Source organism: Oncorhynchus nerka, unplaced genomic scaffold, assembly GCF_034236695.1.
Source record: "Oncorhynchus nerka isolate Pitt River unplaced genomic scaffold, Oner_Uvic_2.0 unplaced_scaffold_6774, whole genome shotgun sequence".
Taxonomy (NCBI): Eukaryota; Metazoa; Chordata; class Actinopteri; order Salmoniformes; family Salmonidae; genus Oncorhynchus; species Oncorhynchus nerka.
Genome location: NW_027034541.1, coordinates 1,017 through 8,211, shown reverse-complemented (window position 1 = coordinate 8,211; position 7,195 = coordinate 1,017). Strand labels below are relative to the sequence as shown.

General features: G+C 43.2%; 1 pseudogene; it reads right to left on the bottom strand.

Moving 5' to 3' along the window:
* Nucleotides 1–180: 180 nt before the first annotated feature.
* Nucleotides 181–2,178, bottom strand: LOC115121453 (BTB/POZ domain-containing protein KCTD12-like; annotated as a pseudogene).
* Between the last annotated feature and the right edge of the window lie 5,017 nt (nucleotides 2,179–7,195).

Here is a 7,195-nt window from a genome sequence, read left to right as displayed (position 1 = left end):
CCTGTCAAACCAAGCTCAGAGCCAGGAGGGAGTTAGGTTCAACAGCCTGTCCACCCTCACACACCTTGCATTGTGCTTGTTCTGGGAACATGTGTGTGAGTGTGTGTGTGTGTGTACATGTTTGTGTGTGTGGTGTGTGTGTTACGTCCGTCGTTAGATGAATGAGACCAAAGCGCAGCAAAGTGTTCATGATTTTTTAATACTGAATTGCAACAAAACACAAATCCAAACGTAACGTTCTGCAGGGTTAAGATCCCAACTTAAGGAAACGGGCTGGATCCCCAATCTGAGTGTTGTGTGTGTGTGTGTGTGTGTGTGTGTGTGTTAATGTTTGTGTGGTGTGTGTGTTAATGTTTGTGTGGTGTGTGTGTGTTAATGTTTGTGTGGTGTGTGTGTGTGTGTTAATGTTTGTGTGGTTTGTGTGTGTGTGTTAATGTTTGTGTGTGTGTGTGGTGAATGTGTGTGTGTGTGTGGTGTGTGTGTGTGTGTTAATATTTGTGTGGTGTGTTTGTGTGTGTGTTTAATGTTAGTATAAACACATTGAGAGCATTCTGTCACAACAGTCGTATAATAACTGTATAATATAGTCTGGTCTGCAACATGAAACATACCTCCATTAGCCTTATATAGGCCTGGGCAAAACAACAACCAATATGTCCATACTTTCAGAATAATCCTCAGTAACCTTTAACCTTTCCCATAATCAGATGGGACATATAGAGAAGATCGAGGAGTTTTCACATTTCTGCAGGTAGTCTCTCTACCGTACAGGTGAGCGTCACGCGACGTCACTGTCCCAGTACCCTCAGGTAAAGCTACCTAGCGGGTTGTTCAGTCCCGGGAGAACACGTATTCGGTGTAGCTGGTCCAGATTTTGTCCTCGTTCGGGTCGCTGCTCGCGTACGCTGCACGTGCCCGTGGAGCTGCAAGCCACCATGCGGAACCCGACCTCCGCGAGCCTGTCGAACGCCTGCTCCAGAAAGTTATACTTCAGATAGTACCGGGAAGTGTACCTCTCAGGTGGTTTGTCCGGGTCTCTGCTCTCATTCAGAGTCTCACCGAAAACTTCTTTGGCCAGGGACGTCTTTCCGCAAACCGTTATTCTGGCCACACGCCTGAACTTGGCGTCCGTTTGAATATCCCTCCCGATGGTGTAGGAGCCCCGGTAACCAATGGTAATATAGCCATGCTTCTGGAACGGGGAGCGAAGGCTCGGAGTCGGGCTGCTCACCGCGGTCGTGGTGATGCTGCTACTACCCAGAGCGCAAGCGAGCGAAGCCTCTTCCGGGTCCCCATGGGCGCACAGCTCGTCCCCGAGAGAGTTATCTTTACTCACTGCCGGTCTGAGGCGCTGTGCGAGCTCGTGCAGCTGGAAGAACTCTGCCTCCTTCTGTAACCGACCCCTCTCCTTAAAGAAGTCCGGTAGAACGATGTCCCTTTCCCGCAGATAATCCAGAATATACCTGAACAGAAATCCGTCCCGGTCAAAGAAGTAGCGTCCTTTGCTGTCTTTCGGTAGTTCTGTAGGGCTCTTCTGTGCGAACATAGTCCACAGGAGAGAGTTTGGGACGGAGACTAAAGTTGCATGTCGAGTTACATACACTTGCCCGCCGACGTTTAATTCTATTATATCAGAAAAGGACGACTGTTGGTTCTCACTGTGTGCCATCTCTCTCCCCTGCGCGCCTGGGTAGAACTCCAACGGACTTGGCGAATCCAGGAAATGGACAAAATAACACCAGTACAAATGTAACGGTTTTGTTTATATGGCTGGAGTTGTGTGGGAGGAGAAGAGGAGGAGGAGACGGACTGGGGAGGCAGCAGAATACTGCTGAAAAGTTAACTCTTCACGGACAGAGTTTGTGACTTCCCTCAGTCAGTATGGAAGTCTTCTCTTTTAGTAGAAGTAAAGCTATGAAACCACTCAAGACCAGAGGTGTAAAGTAATTAAGTAAAAATACTTTAAAGTACTACTTACTGTAAGTAGTTGTTTTGGGGTATCTGTACTTTATATATATTTTTTACAACTTTTACTTTTACTTCACTATATTCCTAAAGAAAATAATGTTATTTTTAGTCTGTACATTTTCCTCGACACCCAAAAGTCCTCGTTACATTTTGAATACTTAGCAGGACAGGACAACTGTCCAATTCACACACTTCTCCAGAGTCATCCCCACTTCTCCAGAGTCATCCCTGCTTCTCCAGAGTCATCCCCGCCTCCTGATCTGACGGACTCACCAACAAATACAAATGCTTCTGCTGTTTTAAATGCGTTGGAGTGAGTCCCTGATATCCTTAAAAAAGAAAATGCTGCCGTCTGATTGGCTGAATATAAACAAGGTGAAATGATTTACACTTTTACTTTGATACTGAAGTATATTTAAAACCAACTACTTTTAGACTTTTTACTCAAGTAGTTTTTTCACCGGGTGACTTTCACTTTTACTTGAGTCATTTTCTATGAAGGTATCTTTACTTTTACTCCAGTTTGAGAACTGAGTACCTTTTCCACCGCTAGTCAAGACAGGGAGAGACCGACATCTAGTGGGAATTTTTTATTTTTGAACCTTTAATTAACTAGGCAAGTCAGTTAAGAACAAATTCTTATTTAATGACGGCCTAGGAACAGTGTGTTAACTGGTCTAGGGTGTGGGTTAACTGGTCTAGAACAGTGGGTTAACTGGCCTAGGAACAGTGGGTTAACTGCCTTGTTCAGGGGCAGAACGACATATTTGTACCTCATATTTCCCCACTAATTGTTATTGTGACCAATCAGATCAGATCTTTTGCCAATAATTGGGAAAAGGGGTCAGAAATTGGCTGCCTGTATAAACTAAGTGATAGAGACCCTCCAATAGATAGAGACCCTCCAAGACAACAGTGGTTCAATAGATAGAGACCCTCCACGACAACAGTGGTTCAATAGATAGAGACCCTCCAAGACAACAGTGGTTCAATAGATAGAGACCCTCCAAGACAACAGTGTTTCAATAGATAGAGACCCTCCAAGACAACAGTGTTTCAATAGATAGAGACCCTACAAGACAACAGTGGTTCAATAGATAGAGACCCTCCAAGACAACAGTGGTTCAATAGATAGAGAACCTCCAAGACAACAGTGGTTCAATAGATAGAGAACCTCCAAGACAACAGTGGTTCAATAGATAGAGACCCTCCAAGACAACAGTGGTTCAATAGATAGAGAACCTCCAAGACAACAGTGGTTCTAAATAGATTGAGACCCTTCAAATAATTGAACAAGAGTGACATCTAGTGTACAATGTAGAAAATTGCAGATCGGACCATGACTTGAGCACGTCTTAATTCTTATCACGTATCCCCAGTGGAGAGAGAGCAATAGCGCAGGCTATCTTCAGTAAGAGACTGAACAGAGACTCCTAGACAGTCCCCATAGTGGTCCTCTGAGAACATGATCTAAGGACCATTGACTTTAAAGAGCGGCCCCAGATCAGATGTCCCAGGGGGCACCACTGAGATAATAACCCTGGAGTGGAAATAGTCCTCTTAGGATCACTGGACTGTATAGTTCCTAAATGGCTCTAAACAGCTGTTTTATTTATTGACTCTTTAGCTATACATATGCAACACTTGGATTTATGACAGACAGATGGTTCAACCAGCCAGTAGGAGCTGTTGTATGTCAGCTGATTATTGGAAGGAGCAGTCACAGCATTTCAAATTAAATCTGCTATATTATGGGTAAAATAGAACGGAACTGAATAGAATACAACAGGATAGAATACGATACAACAGAATAGAATACAACAGAATAGAATACAACAGAATAGAATACAACAGAATATAATACAACAGGATAGAATACAACAGAATAGAATACAACATAATAGAATAGAATACAACAAAATAGAATAGAATACAACAAAATAGAATAGAATACAACAGAATAGAATACAACAGAATACAATAGAATACAACAGAATAGAATAGAACACAACAGAATAGAATAGAATACAACATAATAGAATACAAAATAATAGAACACAAGAGAATAGAATACAACAGAATAGAATAGAATACAACAGAATAGAATAGAATACAACAAAATAGAATACAACAGGATAGAATACAACAGAATAGAATAGAATACAACAGAATAGAATAGAATACAACAGAATAGAATAGAATACAACATAATAGAATACAACAGAATAGAATACAACAGAAAGGAATAGAATACAACAGAATAGAACAGAATAGAATAGAATACAACAGAATAGAATAGAATACAACAAAATAGAATACAACAGGATAGAATATAACAGAATAGAACAGAATAGAATAGAATACAACAGAATAGAATAGAATACAACATAATAGAATACAACATGATAGAATACAACAGAAAGGAATAGAATACAACAGAATAGAATAAAACGAGAATAGAACAGTATAGAACAGAACAGAATAGAATAGACTAGCATATCATAGAAAGCAAAGACTATAATAGAATGAATAACAGTATTTTTATTTAGAGAGAACCTCCATATCTCTGTCCATCAGTATCTGTTCTAGATTAGACATTCCTGGTTAGACCAATTCTCAAATCATTTCATCACATACAGGGCCTTCGGAAAGTATTCAGACCCCTTGGCTTTTACCACATTTTGTTACGTTACAGTCTTATTCTAAAATGGATTAAATACCAAACACATCCTCAGCAATCTACCCACAATACCCCATAATGCCCTTCCCTTTTTCAGGATGACAACGCCCCGTGGTCAAAAGCGATGTCCATACAGAAATGGTTTGTCAAGCTCGGTGTGGAAGAACTTGACTGGCCTGCACAGAGCCCTGACCTCAACCCCATCGAACACCTTTGGGATGAATTGGAACGCCGACTGAGAGCCAGGCCTTATCGCCCAACATCAGTGCCCGACCTCACTAATGTTCTTGTGGCTGAATGGAAGCAAGTCCCTGCAGCAATGTTCCAACATCTAGTGGAAAGCCTTCCCTGAAGAGTGGAGGCTGTTATAGCAGCAAAGGGGGGACCAACTCCATATTAATGCCTTCCCTGAAGAGTGGAGTCTGTTATAGCAGCAAAGGGGGGACCAACTCCATATTAATGACTTCCCTGAAGAGTGGAGGCTGTTATAGCAGCAAAGGGGGGACCAGCTCCATATTAATGACTTCCCAGAAGAGTGGAGGCTGGTATAGCAGCAAAGGGGGTCCAACTCCATATTAATGTCTTTCCAGAAGAGTGGAGGCTGTTATAGGGGGGACCAACTCCATATTAATGACTTCCCAGAAGAGTGGAGGCTGGTATAGCAGCAAAGGGGGGACCAACTCCATATTAATGCCTTCCCAGAAGAGAGGAGGCTGTTATAGCAGCAAAGGGGGGGGGTCCAACTCCATATTAATGACTTCCCAGAAGAGTGGAGGCTGGTATAGCAGCAAAGGGGGTCCAACTCCATATTAATGTCTTTCCAGAAGAGTGGAGGCTGTTATAGGGGGGACCAACTCCATATTAATGACTTCCCAGAAGAGTGGAGGCTGTTATAGCAGCAAAGGGGGGACCAACTCCATATTAATGACTTCCCAGAAGAGTGGAGGCTGTTATAGCAGCAATGTTCCAACATCTAGTGGAAAGCCTTCCCTGAAGAGTGGAGGCTGTTATAGCAGCAAAGGGGGGACCAACTCCATATTAATGACTTCCCAGAAGAGTGGAGGCTGTTATAGCAGCAAAGGGGGGACCAACTCCATATTAATGACTTCCCTGAAGAGTGGAGGCTGTTATAGGGGGGACCAACTCCATATTAATGACTTCCCTGAAGAGTGGAGGCTGTTATAGGGGGGGTCCAACTCCATATTAATGACTTCCCTGAAGAGTGGAGGCTGTTATAGCAGAAAAGGGGGACCAACTCCATATTAATGACTTCCCAGAAGAGTGGAGGCTGTTATAGCAGCAAAGGGGGGACCAGCTCCATATTAATGACTTCCCAGAAGAGTGGAGGCTGGTATAGCAGCAAAGGGGGTCCAACTCCATATTAATGTCTTTCCAGAAGAGTGGAGGCTGTTATAGGGGGGACCAACTCCATATTAATGACTTGCCAGAAGAGTGGAGGCTGTTATAGCAGCAAAGGGGGGGTCCAACTCCATATTAATGACTTCCCAGAAGAGTGGAGGCTGTTATAGCAGCAAAGGGGGGACCAACTCCATATTAATGACTTCCCAGAAGAGTGGAGGCTGTTATAGCAGCAAAGGGGGGTCCAACTCCATATTAATGACTTCCCAGAAGAGTGGAGGCTGTTATAGCAGCAAAGGGGGTCCATCTCCATATTAATGTCCATGATTTTGGAATGAGACGTTCGACGAGTAGGTGTCCACATACTTTTGGTCATGTAGCGTATTTCATCACATTAAGCTAGAGTTGCGCAGTAGGTCTGAGAGAGAGAGAGAGAGAGAGAGAGAGAGAGAGAGAGAGAGAGAGAGAGAGAGAGAGAGAGAGAGAGAGAGAGAGAGAGAGAGACAGACAGAGAGAGAGAGAGAGAGGCAGAGAGAGACAGAGAGAGAGACAGAGGGGAGATATGGATCCCATGCCTCTAGCTCCATTAGCAGAAGGTCACACAGGCACATAGAGGGATACAGGAGGATAATTGGGCACCAGGAGGATGAACACCATGTATGACGATGGCCCAAATAGCACTGTTGAGCACTGCCTTGGACACAGGCCCATAGGGAATAGGGTACCATTTGACCAGGGCCCATAAGGGAATAGGGTACCATTTGACCAGGGCCCATAGGGATTAGGGTGCTATTTGACCAGGGCCCATAAGGGAATAGGGTACCATTTGGGTTGAACGATACATTTGTCTCTCTCCTTCTACTCTGCTGATTTAGAGGAACAATATAATGCATCTCCATCTACTCTGCTAATTAAAAGGAACAATATAATGGATCTCCATCTACTCTGCTGATTTAGAGGAACAATATAATGGATCTCCTTCTACCCTGCTGATTTAGAGGAACAATATAATGGATCTCCATCTACCCTGCTGATTAAAAGGAACAATATAATGGATCTCCATCTACTCTGCTAATTAAAAGGACAATATAATGGATCTCCATCTACTCTGCTAATTAAGAGGAACAATATAATGGATCTCCATCTACTCTGCTAATTAAAAGGAACAATATAATGGATCTCCATCTA